Below are 16,581 nucleotides of genomic sequence, written 5' to 3' on the forward strand. Positions count from 1 at the left end.
GGTGGATAACATGGCTAAGAGCATTAGCTCGGTAATGCATGAATATCGCTGACTTTTCAGCGATATTCATGCATTAGGAGATAAACCTTGATAATAGCAAGGTTTCTAAGCGATAAAAATAGGCAAAGCACGGCGATAAAATTATAGCCGCTAACCAAGCTTAGCGATAATTATCACTTATTCTTGGTAATATGCTCCCAAGTTGTCTAATTAAATTAGAAACTTGCTTTCTAAATATAAGACATATGCACAGCACAGTATAAATGACCAAGAAATAGGCACATTTTATGTCTAAAAAGCAAGTTACCTAATTCAATTTACTTAAGTAACTTGCTTTGTAGACACGCCAGGCACGTCGGGATAAGGCTTAATAAATATTGTTGGGCGACTGGAAAAGCAAGGACAGTGGGGCAAAGGAAAGAGAAAGAAGAAAGGACGGGAAAATTTGAGGGGAGGCAAGATTGCGGTCTAGCGTTAGACCGTACTGCAGCACTTCACTGAGCTCCGCTTCATCGTGACCAAGACCGGAGATGACCCATGCTCTCAGCGCTCAACGCTCGATCGGATGGAACTTGTAATGACTGCCGACCGACTTCTGAATGATGAAGGCTGAGAATCTTGTAAATTGTTCATTTTGAACCAGTGTTCTACATCTCTACCTTGCTCCCGTTTTGCTCAGAAAATACGTGGCTTTATGATACAGGGGCTGTCTCAGCCCAGAAGTTACAGGAAAAGCCACGAAAAACATTTGAACTCACCTGGGCATATGCGGAAATCCGTGGCTCCGCCTCACAGTAACGCTCCGGGCAGATTCCTGCCTCTTCAGTAGCCGAGCTTCGGTGGACATCGCAGCCGATACAGCCGCTGCTACAGAATTCCGGATTCATAGTGTGTGGCAGCTTCACTTTTCTGATTCAGCCGCGTGTGCAGAAATATCCGCGGAAATCTCAGGAATCACCGGTCATGCCGCTGAAGAGTGCTTCTGCTGCTTCAGCTGCCGCGGCCAGAGCGCGGGTTGCGAAGGCAGCTAGAGTTCTACGCAAAGAGGCTGAAAGGCAACAACGAGAGGACTCATTGGATGGGGAAGAGTCTGACAGCGCCTCGGCCAAAATGGTGAAAGCTAAGGCGAAGAAGCAACAAACAGTTGTACCCACGAACAATACTCCAAGACAGGAGGTCCTCGCCTCACGAAGGAAGCTAAGTACTACAGGGGGGGCACAGTACTTGATTTACTCTTAAGGAAACAATTGGTTCAGGCTAGTCCTCAGGCTGAGTTATTATTAGCTATACCTCCAGATGATGTTCAGAATAGTATGCTTGACGAGGGCTCCCCAGTTCTCCCCATGCCTCAAACAAATATCACTCTGGATTTAATTAATGGGTCATCCGGCCCCCCAAGAGCTGCTTCCAAACCCCAGCCCACAACTATGGCTATGGTAAATAACTTGATTGTTACAGAGACTTCTGAGTCTTTACAATCTAGTGAGTTGGCTGAAACTGATGGAGTGAGCAGGCTGGAAGCTGGCGAGGTCCGAGGTGCGAAGGGGCGCACCATGTCGTTTACAGGCCCTGGTGGAAACATATTAGGGGTACATAGTGAGCTAGATAGCTTGGTTGTGGAGGGTGCATCAGTCACAAATCAGACCGTACCCGCAAGTTTGTCAGTTACACCAGCTACACCAGTTACATCACACCCTGTTGCTCCTGAAGAACAGTTGACTACACCCCTACATATGCATCCTAGCAGCCCCTCGGGAGTGACTGCAGTGAACGGAGGTGTCAATGTGCTAATGCCTAGTGTAAGCTTGCTACAAACCGCCTTGCTGCCGGAGGGTGAAAAAGACTTTAGCAAGTTTTATTCCTTCTCTGACGAGACCGGTGAGGTCGGAGCCGATGTCGTGGGGGAATGGTCGGAGAGCTATTAGTCTACAGAGGAGGATGAGGAGTCGGAACCTCTCCCTAATTCTTCAGAAGATAGTTATGGGGAAGGAAGACAGAATGCCAACACTGTTAAAGCTAAGACTAAAGCAGGGTCTAGAGTCATACAATGTGGCCTGGCCAAGGGCCGCCCTGGTGTCAGCCATGGTGTCAGCCATGGTGTCAGCTCTGGTATCTCTGAGATGCCCCCCAAGGCGGTCGAGACTATCTTACAGGCTATAGCAGCACATAGAGAAGAGACAGCTCTGGACAGCAAAAGATCTTGTGCAGCTTTGCGCAAAATGCAAGGGGTTGTTAAGAAGCTTTCTAAAACCTGCAGTCACATAGGTGAAAGAGTCACAGAGATGGAAGTAAGGGTAATGTCGGCTGAAAAAGACTCCTCTGAGAATTCCGAGAAAATTAAGCTTCAGGAGGCGTAGCTTATGGATATCAAGTGGAAGCTTGAGGACTTCGAAAATAGGCAGCGGCGTAATAACGTACGTGTTTTAGGGGTTCCAGAGAAGATGGAGGGGGAGAACATACGGGCCTTTATTATCAAACTATTCAGTGAATCTATGCCTGAATTACAAGACTGGAATTGGGATGCAGAAATACAACGGGCCCACCGAGTTCCGTTCAACCTGCCACCTAAACCAGGGGTGTATCCCCGTGCTATTCTAGTATATTTTGGAAATTTTTTGTTACGGCAGACGGTGGCGGAGAAAGCGAGATCTGATCGCAAACTATCATTCAATGACTTTTCATTTTTTTCAAGGCCCGATTTCTGTCACACAACCATGGAGAGACGGTGGCGGTTGCGTTTATTGATTAAACCATTTCAAGATAAGGGAGCCCTAGCATTCCTGAACAATCCCGCTAAACTCAAAATTGTATATGGTGGTCAGATAAAGTTCTTCCAGTCTGAAATGAAAGCAAAAGCCTATCTTGATGAATTATCTTAGATAAATTATAGGTATTGCTATTAATAACCTGTACATGTTTAGGAAAGAACAGCATGTAATCATGGTCGGTTTGCATTATGTAGTGTACATGTGGATATCTCGTAATAATTGTTAGGTATGAGCTAAGATTTATTAGGTTGTTATGTAAGATATAGGGGCCACTTCGGTCATGGTTTATATTTTTGTACTTAATTCTCTACTAGTCTTTTCTTGTTGGTGAGCGGTAGCTCAGTAGAAGTGCAGCAACTACATCACCCAGACTCTGGTTGAGTCTGAATGCCTACGTAAGGGGGAGAGAGGTAATGGGGGAGGGTTCAGGGGAGGGTTCCTTGGGGTGGTGGGAAGGGGGGGGGGGTGGGGGAGTGGGAGAAAAACTTAAAAATGAACCAGGTCTATTAGCCAGAGCAATGTTAACTTTGCAAACAATGCGAAAGGAGGTAAAGCAAGACAAGGAATATTATTTGATTAAGGACACTCTGCAATCTTTTTACATAAACAATGGGTAGACTTAGTGTTCAATCTTGGAACGTTGGGGGGCTCCTATCCAGAGACAAACGTCTTCGATTGGGCGAATTAATGAAATTAAATCCTGTAGATATATTGTGCATTCAGGAGACGCATGTTGCCTGGAGAAAAAGGGCTTTATTGAGCCTCAAGGGGTATAATCCCCTGATAACATCATCCCAATCTTCGAATACCAGGGGTGTAGCAATTTTTACAAAATCCTGTTTCTGCCTGGGAGTACGTTTTCTGTCTGACTCACATGGAAGGTGGGCAATTGTTAAATTGGCCAGCGGTATTATCATCTGCTCTGTTTATGGATCAAACTATGATGACCCTGCAGTATTCGAAGTTCTGGAAACTGAATTAGCTACGTGGCAAGGTCCGCTAATCCTCTGCGGTGATTTTAACATCTCACTTTTGCCATCATTTACGGCGCTAGCGCCGAAGCAGAAATATGTGGGTCGGAAACCAAGGGTGTACCGCGCTGTTAAAAGCTTGGTATGTAGCTTGGGCTTAATTGACATATGGTTACAAAACAATCCCAATGACCCAGGCTATACTTATTTTTCCCACCCTCATCAAAAACATGTCCGGATCGATTACATGTTTACCTCTGGTGATCTAGCATCCTATTCATTCATAAATAAACCGCCTAAAATAATCTCGGATCATAATCCTTTAGTATTGTCAACCACCCACGATGCCAGTTTCACTCAGCAATGCTCTTGGTCTTTTGATAGAAAGCTGCTATCTAACAATGAGTACATTAATCATATTAAAGCCTGGACAGAGGAATTTTTCAATATGAATCGCTTTAGTGCATCAAGAAATATTGTATGGGATTGCTACAAATCTGCACTAAGGGGGGAAACCATTAGTTTCCAAAATAAAGCCGGAAGAATCTTAAGAAAAGAATATGAATTGAAAATTTCTGCCTGGCCGAAGCTGAGGAAGAACATACCGTTAGAATCAGTGCACGTTTTTCATAGTGCCCAGCAGCGGGTAGAAAAAGCTGTTTGAATCCATTGTCAGCGAGTCCTTGGCCTCTCAGTACAGCGCACAGAGCAGTGATCATGATAGCTGGTAGAAACCGTGAAGCAACCAAGATTTATGCTGCTGATCCGGCACATTTTACGCTCTGTTTTGAGAAACTAAGGGGCATATTACCAAGGGCCTTATCCCCGCTTTAGCAGGAATTTCTCCCGCTAAACCGGCGATAATTTTATCGTCCTATTACCTAGCTGTCGCTAACACCAGTTAGCGACAGCTAGTAGGAGATAGCGATCATCTTGGGGCCCACATTGCATGTCAGCGATAATTATCGCTAATGACATGCAAAGTGGGCGTGCCAAGATGTTAGCGACTGGAAACAGTCGCTAACATCGCTATCTCCTATTACCTACTTTTGGAAATATTCGCGCTAAGCGCGAATATCTCCAAAAGCTAACGCCTGCCCAGAGCAGTTCTTAGCCATGTTATCCAATGGTAGGTGGATAACATGGCTAAGAGCATTAGCTCGGTAATGCATGAATATCGCTGACTTTTCAGCGATATTCAGGCATTTCGGCCGATTTTTATCGCTTAGGAGATAAACCTTGATAATAGCAAGGTTTCTAAGCGATAAAAATAGGCAAAGCACAGCGATAAAATTATAGCCGCTAACCAAGCTTAGCGATAATTATCGCTTATTCTTGGTAATATGCTCCCAAGTTGTCTAATTAAATTAGAAACTTGCTTTCTAAATATAACATATATGCATAGCACAGTATAAATGACCCAGAAATAAGCACATTTTATGTCTAAAAAGCAAGTTACCTAATTCAATTTACTTAAGTAACTTGCTTTGTAGACACGCCAGGCACGTCGGGATAAGGCTTAATAAACATTGTTGGGCGACTGGAAAAGCAAGGACAGTGGGGCAAAGGAAAGAGAAAGAAGAAAGGACGGGAAAGTGAACTCGACCATGACGGAGCGACAAGAGAAATCAAGATCACTTACCCCAACAGTCTTGATGTTCAGATGGTGTCAAACTGCACTGGAGGCAGGGCCGGCTTTAGGGCAGTGCGACTGGTGAAGCAGCTCTGGGCGCTGACCTGTGAAGTGGCACCAAAGGAGATGATGGACGGAGCGCTTGAGCAAATCAAACACTCACCCCCCCCGTCAACTGATCTGGGTTTGTGAAGGGGGGCACAGTGACCTCAGGGGGGGTCACTGGGCTGGGCAATATCTTATGATAAGAGGGAAGAGGGGCACTTTTGCAGGTGGTAGTGACAGAATCTGAGAATGCGTTCATGGGACGTGGGGGCACAAAAAGTGATTGTCCCACCGGGCGCCACCAATGGTAAAGCCGACCCTGACTGGAGGTACTTCCCACCAACATTCTGCGGCGCTTCCTCTCCATGAAGCTGAGCTGGTGGCTCCTGAAATCTTCTCTATAGAATGCTCTAAACAGATACATGAGGCACAGAAGCATGCAGTGTGCATCTGTTTACAGCACGTGATTTGGCCTTACAGAGCCATGAGTTGAGTCTCATGACTCTGTGACATCAAGCCCTCTTGAAAAAGCTGCAACCCCTCCTTTTCCAACTCGCCACCCTGTGACATCTTGGAAAGTGAGGGGTAGTGTGAGGCAGCTGATAATTGACAAGCAGCCCTGGGAGTAAAGTTGCGTATGCTGTACACGCCCGGGGCTGCTTCAGAATGTGATGTTTTATTGCATCATTTGTGGGCATTCCATAGGACCCCCAAGTATTGCAGAACCGGGCTGGCAGCATGTCAGCCCGTACCCTGCTTTAACATTCACTGCTGCCATCTGGCACATGCGCAATAGTGCACCTGCCTATTTGAAACTGCCTGATGTTCGCTTTGGAGAAAGGAATGGGCAAGCCAAGGACATTCCTTTTTGCAATTACCATCCATTTGGCAAATATTTGGAAAGGCGTGGTCCCTCACCTCCAGAAACCGCCGCTGCCTATTGCCCTCAAGACACTTTGGTATTTCAGCACCGGCTGAAAACGCTTGCTTTGACCCTTCTGTAAAACACATTGCTAAGGTACATGTGTAGCACCACTTATGGGGCATTCCCTCATTTTCATGGAGGCTTGACCCCATGCAAATGATGAAACTCTTTGCCTCTACACCCATGCCTATTACAGACAGGCACTGCCTTTGCAATGGGCCTCTGGACGCCTCAGAAATCCCTCTGCTGGCAGACCACTACCCCCATTCAAATGCAGGTTGCGTTTCCACCTGGACAATGAAAGGTGGAGTGGCAGCTACAAATAGCACAACTTTCTGTCACTAATGTACTGCCCCCAGGCAGGCATGAGTTAGCAGCCTCATTGGGGACACAGCATTCATTGTCATAGGGTGCACTGTCTCACACTGTGCCTGCCACTCTCACTTAAAGGTGTGCCATGGTCTAGACCAAGCCAGTGCACTCTAATATGGGCCTGGTGAGAAGCAGACAGCATGCTGTCCATGCCTCCCGATTGAGAGACTAACTATGAGAAAAGGGGTGTATTATATGGTGTAGTTTGGAGACCTCATCATTATCCTTAGTTTTTGTTTGTCAAACCTTCAGCTCAACCCTGGGTAGCTGTGGCTCTGAGCAGCAAGGCTGTACAAAGGAAAAAGTGTGAAGCATATAACCAGTTCCAAAACAATTGCAGAAGATATAAAAAAGACACCACAAAAACCCAACACCACTTTATAAATATAGACTGTATTCTTATGTACTTTTAGACAACACAACAAAAAACATCCACCGGAGGGTTCTGGAGATATAGAATTTATAAGATATTGTAAATCAAAACATTTCACTCAACCTTGAACGAGCACTGACAGGTTCCATTAATTTGAAACTTTTTGAGCAAAAAGTTGGGCAAGTTATAAAGCGGTCATTTGGAGTCACTTGGGTCAACTATCTCCAGTAGGGAGCCAGTCAGGTGAACCAGCAAAGTCCTCAGGAACAGTTACATCCACAGAAGAAGCAGGCTCCAGACAGTTGCAGGTGCTTTATCCTTTGCAAGGTTTTCCTATGGAAGAGGTCCCGATGCAAAGGATGAAGCATGCTGAAGATGCTCAAGGATGCTGTGCGTGTGACGCAGTCGACAGGTTGTCTTGCTGCAACTACTCCTTGGTCCACGAAGGAGGTGAGGTGGTCCTGGTCACAGGTTCAACATCCCTCGAAATCCACTTGATACTGGCAGAAGTCCTGTCGCCACTGGCCTATCACTCACCTAGTATAGCAGTCACAGGCAAATCCTTCCTGAGTCAATAACTAAGCCTCTGGGATCCCAGGTGCAATCCGACAAAACTCCTTGGCTCAGCGAACAAGGGTCATTGGGTCTTGGTCCCTGGTGATGCTCGAAGGCGGTTGGCGGCGAGTTGAAGACTTTGGGCTACCAACTTGCCCCAGCAGGCTTCTTTAGCTTTTATGTCTCGTTGCTGTGAAAAAGAGGCCTGTCGACTGATCCTTGAAGTATCTTTGCTTTGGCTAGGCTCTGGAGACGACTCTCCTTGATCAGGACACTGCTGGCACTGTCCCTCTCCTTTGCTCGCCACCAGCTGCAGCAGGTGCAGTCCATGTCAGTGCTGCTTATTTTTGCCTGGAACTAGGTGCAGCTGGGCAGTCCTTCTTCCAGTCAATCGAGATCTGAGTTCTGGGTGCCAGAGGTGCCCTATTTACATACAGAAAATGCTCACAGGGTAGGATGCAGTTGGTAGCTAATGGGCTACCAGGTTCCCTCCCTCCTGATTACCATTTCCTGGGAAGTGTGGCATCTGGCTATCCCAGGATGCACCATTCTGCCCACTTCTAAGATGGCAGAGCATCCAGAGGTCACTAGCCCCACCCAGTGGTGTACCTACCAAGGGGTTACATGCCCCTGGAAAACTGGTGTGACAAGTGGCTTACCCTTCCCTGTCCCTAGTGCCAGCCTGCCTACCTAAACAGTAGAGCAACCCCTCTCCCTTTTTTTCCACATTAGCCCTTTCAAGGCGGCTTCACCGCTGAAGCTCGCATTTTGGGATAACAACCGTGTAGCTTCCTGGGTTGGAGAGTTAACACCTCCTCCAGTGGTATTGTTATCTTTCCTAGGAGTCATTAGCATGTCTCCCGAGGAGGGCAGAAAGCTGTCCGATGGACAGTCCCTGAGTACAACATTAAACGGACACTGGGAAACTTGGGCAAATAAAGTGGTAGCTCCTAAAGTTACACTTTGCCTACCAGTGACATTAAAGTCGATGTAACCACCAAATCGAATTTAATGCACTGATTCTTTTGATACCTTACAGTATCAACTTTAGTAGTCCCATTCAAAAGTTAGCAGAGCTGAGGTGTCAGCCTGTAACTCTGTACTTATCAATGAGGCTAGTAGCCTTTCTGCAGTAAAAACAAAACGTTTGGGTTTTTACTGTTGGAACATGTGAAAGTACCAATTCCATTTTTTAACATACAGCGCCCTGCCTTGGGGCTCGCTAGGTTTACCTTAGAAGGTGACTTATATATATTAAAAAGGGAGATTTGGGCTTTGCCATTGCCTTAAATGACAAAGTCAATTTAGCAGTTTAAACCTGCCCTTCCAGTCTGCAGTAGCAGACCTTGTCCCACTCAGGGTGGCACAAAAAATGCTGCAGACCCTAACTTCCAGGCCCCAGGTACCATATACCAGGGACTTACAAGTAAGTTAGGCTATGCCAAATGGAGACAAGCCAATTACACATGCACAATTTTACGGGTCAGAGCACATGCTCTTAGTCCTGTTTAGCAGAGCTCAGGGTATTTCTAGGTAGGTAAAATGAAGGCAAAAAGTGGGGGTAAACCTGCAAAAAGCCTGTTTCCTTACAATTAGGCAAACTTGTCCTGCAGGGCTCAATGTAAAAACTTGTTTGTATTTATAAACAAAACCTTGTATTTCAGGCCCTTCAATATGTGAGTATCTGTGTAGCTTTGACAGTATATGGTTAATGAGGTGGTAGTGTAGATCCACGTGTGCCTGAAAGCAAGTTAGGGCTGTTCAAAACATTTCCCAGGTTTCAAACAGGCTTGTGCACCCCAGGTCCTTTTGACTTTATAGAAGGGGCCCATATGTGCTTAAATGACCCCTTCTGTAAAACAGATTGCGCTGGTGCACGTTTAGTGCTGGTGTGATCACAAGGGAGTGCGTCCTCATTTTCATGGGTTCGTTGCACTAGGCAAGTGATGGAACACCTTGCATTTGTACCCTCACAGTATTACAGATCTGGGAACTGATCCAAAAAACAGCAATCAATATACTACCTGATGGCATATCCCGAGAATGGGTCACGAAGGTTCCAGGGATGCCCCAGGCATTCACCTGTGGCCCAGTGCAATTACTCACTACACTTACCTGCAGGGGGATTTTTGAACCCTTTTAACATAAAATGTGTATTTGTAAAGCTCATGTTCATCCCAGTATCTTGGTGCAGATTAACAGAGGTTTATTGTTACCCAACTCAATGGTACTCGTTTTATCGACCTCAGAAGGATGAAAGGCTGAGTGGACCTGCGGGGCTTAAACACAGGCCCCCTACAGTGGACGCATTAGTCCACTAAATCAGTGGCCCTGGCCGTTTGGAATGCAGGCAGTTTTGCCATGATCAATGAAATATTTAACAACAAGGGGTGGTGATGGACAGAGTTTCTGAATTAAGCAGAATACTCTCACCCAGTCAAGAGATCAGGGCTAGATCCAACACCGTTTTTTAGCTCACTGCACCATCCCAGTTCAGAACCTGGCTATATGCAAATTAGTCTGTTCCTGTCCCAGTGCATGATGGGAATAGGGCAAACCAAACTACCAAGCCAATTCTTACACTGGGAAGGAAACAAGCTTCCGGGGACCGGTTTCTGGCATTTCAGCCGTCGTCGGCCCGGCTTGCTTGAATCCTGATGGTGCAATGAGCAAGGGACTCACATCTGAGTATACCCTTCCACGCTTAGGGTGGACAAAATATTTAACAACAAGGGGTGGTGATGGACAGAGTTTCTGAATTAAGCAGAATACTCTCACCCAGTCAAGAGATCAGGGCTAGATCCAACACCGTTTTTTAGCTCACTGCACCATCCCAGTTCAGAACCTGGCTATATGCAAATTAGTCGGTTCCTGTCCCAGTGCATGATGGGAACAGGGCAAACCAAACTACTGAAATACTGTTCATCACCACCCCCTTTTCTGAATCGTTTTTGGCCACTATAGGTGTGGCAGGGTATACTCAGACATGAGTCCCTTTCTCACTGCACCATCAGGATTCAAGCAAGCCGGGCCGAAGACGGCTGAAATGCCAGAAACCGGTCCCCGGTAGCTTGTCTCCTTTCTGGTGAAGAATTGGCTTGGTAGTTTAGTCTGCCCTGTTCCCATGATGCACTGGGCCAGGGACAGACTGATTTGCATATAGCCAGGTTCTGAGCTGGGATGGTGCAGTGAGATAAATAACGGTGATGGATCAAGCCCTGATCTTTGGACTGGGTAAGAGTGGTCTGCTTAATTCAGACACTCTGTTCATCACCACCCCCTTTTCTGAATCATGACCAATGAAAGGCGGACCAGTGGCTTCATACCGCCGTTTGCCTTTCACTGATGTGCTGTTCACAGTGCAGGCGTGAGCTTGCGCCTGCACTGTGAACGTTAAATAGTAAATGGCGCACTACCCAGTCTCCTTCTCGTACACCCAACACACAGGGCTACTGCACCATGTATATAATAAGACCCCTAGGTGCAGATGAGCTGTTCTGAACACAATGCCTTGTGCTGTCCTGCTGAGATGTCACCCTCCAAAGGAGACTCACTGAATTCCGGACTAAAAAAAGCTTTAAGCCAGCACCCCAGTTATGAGATTGCGGAGATTTCGCGTTACTAGCCCTCCAGCATCCCTGCCTCGATGGATGACCTTGCACTGGGCATATCACCGGATGGTGCTATAGAATGTTAGACTCATCTATATAATATAGGTGAGCCTAACTTTCTAGCCAGGTCTGAAATGGGTACAGAGAACCAAGGGCTTTGAAATGCACTTGGCCACAATCAATGTCAAAGATGACGAGTGCAACAGCGGCTTTTGCTGGACTGTGCTGGTCCTGACACTGTGGACATATTGACACTCTGCGGGGTCTGAAAGATAGCACTTAAAGGTATATTCTGACCCAGTCAAATGTTGGCTACAGGCAGCACATGTGTTACTCCACGTATCAGAAGCCTGCTGAATGAACAGATGATTCTTTTAAAAGTTTGAAGACACATATGATGCAGCGGAAGCACTAGGGGATTTTTTGTCAGTTTACTAATCCACACCAACCACTATATAATAATCGGAAACATAACTCTAATGACGGGCCCATAAGTCATTTCTACTCAGTTAGCAATACCAAAGGTCCTCTGATGAATCTTTGGTAAAGCTAAAAGGGACTAAATAATGAAAGGCGGAATGCTATTTCTCCACGAGGACCTACAATGAAGAAATACGCTAAACCTTTGTCATTATAAACATAGGCAAATAACTCAGTGACTCAGTAATAAAGACAAACACTATTCTCTTCTATTAGTTTTTCTTGTTATTTCATAATATGAATGGTCAAGCACAAATGCAAATTAAAATGTAATTATTTTTGTTCATAAAAATACAGATTATATTCACAATAATCATTACCATTCATTTATAAAAATATCAGACCATCAGATATAGAGGAGAGAGAGAGAGAAAACATCAGCGAAACACAGTTCACTTACGAAAATGAAATACTAATGCACAGCGTGCAATTAGTCTGAAAAGCTAACCACACGGCTGTTAGGGTATAGCGAGAGCAGCATCACCAGCCGAAGATGTGCAGAGTCTCTAAGAAAGTCTCTAAGGTTTTGCAGGTTTCACCAGCCAGAGAATTCATGAATCGGCATGGCATTCAGCATACCACGAACGCAGGGACAGGTCACCAATCTTGTGAATGAGCCGAGGAACACTTTCCCTCAGGAGTCTTTATAGTACACTACTTTCTTTCTTCCGTCAATATGTTAGATTCTCTCTTTTCAGCAAGCCTCTCTATTGGTTATCCACAATGGTGTGACGGTCTACTGACAGTGACTTTACTACTATTTTCTAAACACTCTTTGTCTAAATATTGTATAATTTACAAGAGAGGAAGGGGAAAAGTACCTGGCTGCAAATGTATTTAGTCAAAGGGAAATCCCTGGGTGTGCACTAAAGCGGGTGCGTGTTATGTTGCTATATAAGTTCTACCCAATCATACACACATTCCTTCTAAATACATCAAGGGAAAAATATATGGAAATTAAACATTAGAGATAGATTTCCACACTAAAAATGAACGTTCTCAATCTTTTTAATGTTTGTAAAAAGTGAAGACCTCTCTTCACAAAGGAATAAGTTAAAAATTCAAAGAAAACTCTTTGAACAGGTACAATAAAATTAAATAGACAGTTAATGACAAATCGTTACACACATGATCAAAAACAATATCGCAATCATAAGAATTATACGACAAAAGATAAAGGAGAGGAATAATCAATACAAATACAATATAAAAAAGAAATTGGATCCTTTTCACAAACCCCCTAACATTGTGGCCTTAAAATTCTCCCGCCACTATTATTGTAGATCCACTGGTCTTTCTTTGATGTTGGTGGCACAGTAAACAGTGTCAATAATGCATGAATATCTGTTACTTTCTTGACCTTGTTTGGATTCCAGTAAAAAAGTGCGTCGACGCGTTTCGGTGTTATATTACTTGATGTCGTAACACCTTCATCAGAACATGCCGTCTCTTTGGGTTCACCGGCTTCTAGGCTTATACTTAAAAATCTCCTGTAGGTATTGTGGGAGTCCCCCAGGAAAAACAGCCGTCAGGAAGGCCTCCTCTAGACGATCACTGTTGTTCTAGGTTTTGATATACCTCAGGGGTGATAATGCTTCTCAGGATAAGAAAGTCTTTTTCCTGTTCTATAGTCAGGTGGACGTGGATCCCCTCTTTTTATCGATTTGTACAAATATCTTTATAGGGATTAAAACGTTCTCATGAACGGGCATATATCATTATTTCTTGGCTTGGGAACTGGATATGTTCTGCTCAAGTATCTCTTTACGCCTCTGCCACGTTCTTCTCCTTCTCTCTTGTTTGTTTGCAAATGTATTTAAACATTGAAATAGTTACATTCATGTCACCTACAACCCTCGCCTAAACGGGAAAGAACTCTAAATGACTTTTTAGAAAGGCTAAATATCTGTACTCTAAGGAAGCATTTGTAACATTTGATGGACAGGAGCCCAGAAAAGCACATCCTCAATCAATTCTAAGGCCACATTATTTTTGCAAAACAGAGAATAATTTCTAAAAGCCTACACTACTTTCACAAAGAATAAAACTTTTCATTTGTCGTTTATTTTTCTGCAGTTAGAAAGACAGAATAACATTCAGTTAGCATTATTCTTATTATTTTAAACATCAAACTGTTGTGCCTTGGGCACATTTCAAGTGTTGTACACTTGTATTACATGTTAGTAATTCAGCACATTTTATTAAAAGCATGCATTTGGGTGAATCACATAGAGCACATTTTTTTCACAAAAATCATGCTCCATCACATGTCAAAAACTGTGCGTACGAAAAATTCAAATGTGAATAAACCCTGAAGTCACAAATAATTGCTGACTGCAAGGTATCCACCTTCAGGAAGACACTATCATGTGGGACCGGGGAGAAAGTCTGAGCAGCAGTCTTGCAGCGGAATTCTGAACCACCTGTAGTCTGTTAAGGAGATAGTCAGGCAGGAAGAATTGGGGTAAGGGGAAAAGGAAGTCCAAGAAATGTAAATATTCCTTCAGTTGCGTAAACAGCCTTAAGGAGGACCATGGGCAGCCTTTATTTGGAGTGCAGTTTAACTGGCACAGCAAGGAAGGAGAGACACTTGTGTTTGCTACTGTAGGCAGTAACAGGGTTACGTTGTATGAGTACCATTCACAGGGAGATATTTGCCTGCTACAGTCATATGTGAACGCTGACGCAGATGAAAACTTCTACACCAGTGCCTGGACATATGACAGTAACACCAGTCACCCGCTCCTTGCTGTGGATGGGTCAAGGGGCATCATTAGGATAATAAATCCTATCACTATGCAGTGTATAAAGCATTATGTTGACCATGGAAATGCCATTAATGAACTCAAATTCCATCCGCGAGACCCGAATCTACTTCTGTCGGTAAGCAAAGACCATGCACTGAGATTGTGGAATATCCTAACAGATAACCTTGTTGTAATGTTTGGAGGTGTAGAAGGTCACAGAGATGACGTTTTAAGTGCAGACTGTGACCTTCTGGGAGAGAAAATAATATCCTGTGGTATGGATCACTCCCTCAAGCTCTGGAGGCTCAACTCCAAGAGAATGCCAAACGCCATTAAGGACTCGTATGAATATAATCCCAACAAAAGTAACAGGAGTGCAAACCAGTGCCCATCTCCAGAGGTGGACTCGCCCTCACAAAGTAAGGACTGTGATGATGGAGAAAGAACAAACAGGCCATTTATTTCTCAAAAGATTCACTTTCCTGACTTTTCCACAAGTGACATGCACAGGAACAACGCGGACTGCGTGCGGTGGCTTGGAGACCTTCTTTTGTCAAAGTCTTGTGAAATGCCATTGTGTGCTGGAAGCCAGGAGTCAAATGTGACCATCCTTGGACGATTTGACTACAGTCAATGTGATATTTGGTATATGAGGTTTTCAATGGATTTTTGGCAAAAGGACGGCGCTCCGTGAGTCCTGTACAGAGCATGATATGAAGGTCTGACCATCCATGCTGCAAACAGCCCGCCTCATGAGGGCAAATTAAATATGTATCAACCTCTGCTGCTCCGAGTTTCTCCTTGCGGGTACCTGTCTGCCAACTAAGGAGGTGCAATCCCTGAGACCCTCTACGGTTTGAAGAGGCGAAGTGCCGCACGATGTGTGATTGCCCTATTCACTGTTGCGCCAGGACCAAGCCAGCCTTTATTGATCATCCCACGGCCATCTTCTATAGTCCTACTTCCCTCGAGCCCAAAACATCTCTCTGCCTTCACAGCGGGGTCCTCCTGGGCCCACCCATATGCCGCCAAAGAAGACGACCAGCAAATCACCCAACAAGGTCTCAAATTTTTTCGCACCGGCGGAAAAGCACCCCTCGCCGAACCCTGCGGAGGTAGTGGACAACATGGCCCTGATGAAAGACGTTTTTCTGAGCATGTTTAGGGACTTTAAGACAAAACTTCGGAAGGACCTCAGCCAAGACATCCAGTATCTGTTTATAATCATGTAACTCTTACTGAACTACGTACCCCCTACCCCTCACCGCTCTACTCCTCTCCACTTTCCTGCTACTGATTTCTGCCCTTACCTGTCCTGGCTCTAGTCCCCACCCTGTTTACCTGTGAATTTTTCCCGTGTCATTTGAGAGCTAGCTATTCTGTTTGATGCCCGATGGAGCTGCCTGGTTTAGCTATAGGGGAGACAGGTCGGGGATTCCCTCCTTGGACGTCACCTACCCAGTCGGTCTTTAGCCAGACTTCCTTGCGTCTCTCCTGTCGTCTCTTCCCGCTTCCTCCCTCTATTTATTATCCCTACTTCTCTCCTCTCTCAATGTATTGAGACTGAACTTTTCTGTCTGATGCCCGATGGAGCTACCTGGTTTAGCTATAGGGGAGATAGGCCGTGGACACCCTCCTTGGTTGTCACCCACCTAGTTGGTCTTTAGACAGTTTTCATTTCGTCTCTCCTTGTTGTCTCTTCCCCTATCCTCCCTTTCTCACCTTCCCTGTCCCCTCCGCTCTACGCTCCATTTATTGTGCCATCCATGTTCCTTAAATTGTTTCTTATTGAGACCTAGCTATTTGGCCAAAGCCCGATGGAGCTACCTGATAGCTATAGAGGAGATGGGTTTTGGGACTCCCCCTCGACCATCACCTACCCAGCTGGTCTTTGGGCAGACTTTCCTTCGTCTTTCTGCCGTATTCCCCTCCCATCCTGTTTTTCTGCGAACCTCTTCCCTTGACACCTGAGACCGAACTACTTTGTCTGATGCCCGATGGAGCTACCTGGTTTAGCTATAGGGGAGACGGACCGTGGATGCCCTCCTTGGTCGTCACCTACCCAGTCGGTCTTTAGACAGACTTCCTCTCGTGATAAAGT

At 45.2% G+C, this 16,581-nt stretch overlaps 1 pseudogene; it reads left to right on the forward strand.

Annotated features, from left to right (window-relative positions):
• Positions 1 to 963: 963 nt before the first annotated feature.
• LOC147712005 (polycomb protein EED pseudogene) lies at positions 964 to 15,174 on the forward strand (annotated as a pseudogene).
• Positions 15,175 to 16,581: the final 1,407 nt, after the last annotated feature.

This window comes from Lissotriton vulgaris, chromosome 5 (genome assembly GCF_964263255.1).
Source record: "Lissotriton vulgaris chromosome 5, aLisVul1.2, whole genome shotgun sequence".
In the NCBI taxonomy this organism is placed as follows: domain Eukaryota; kingdom Metazoa; phylum Chordata; class Amphibia; order Caudata; family Salamandridae; genus Lissotriton; species Lissotriton vulgaris.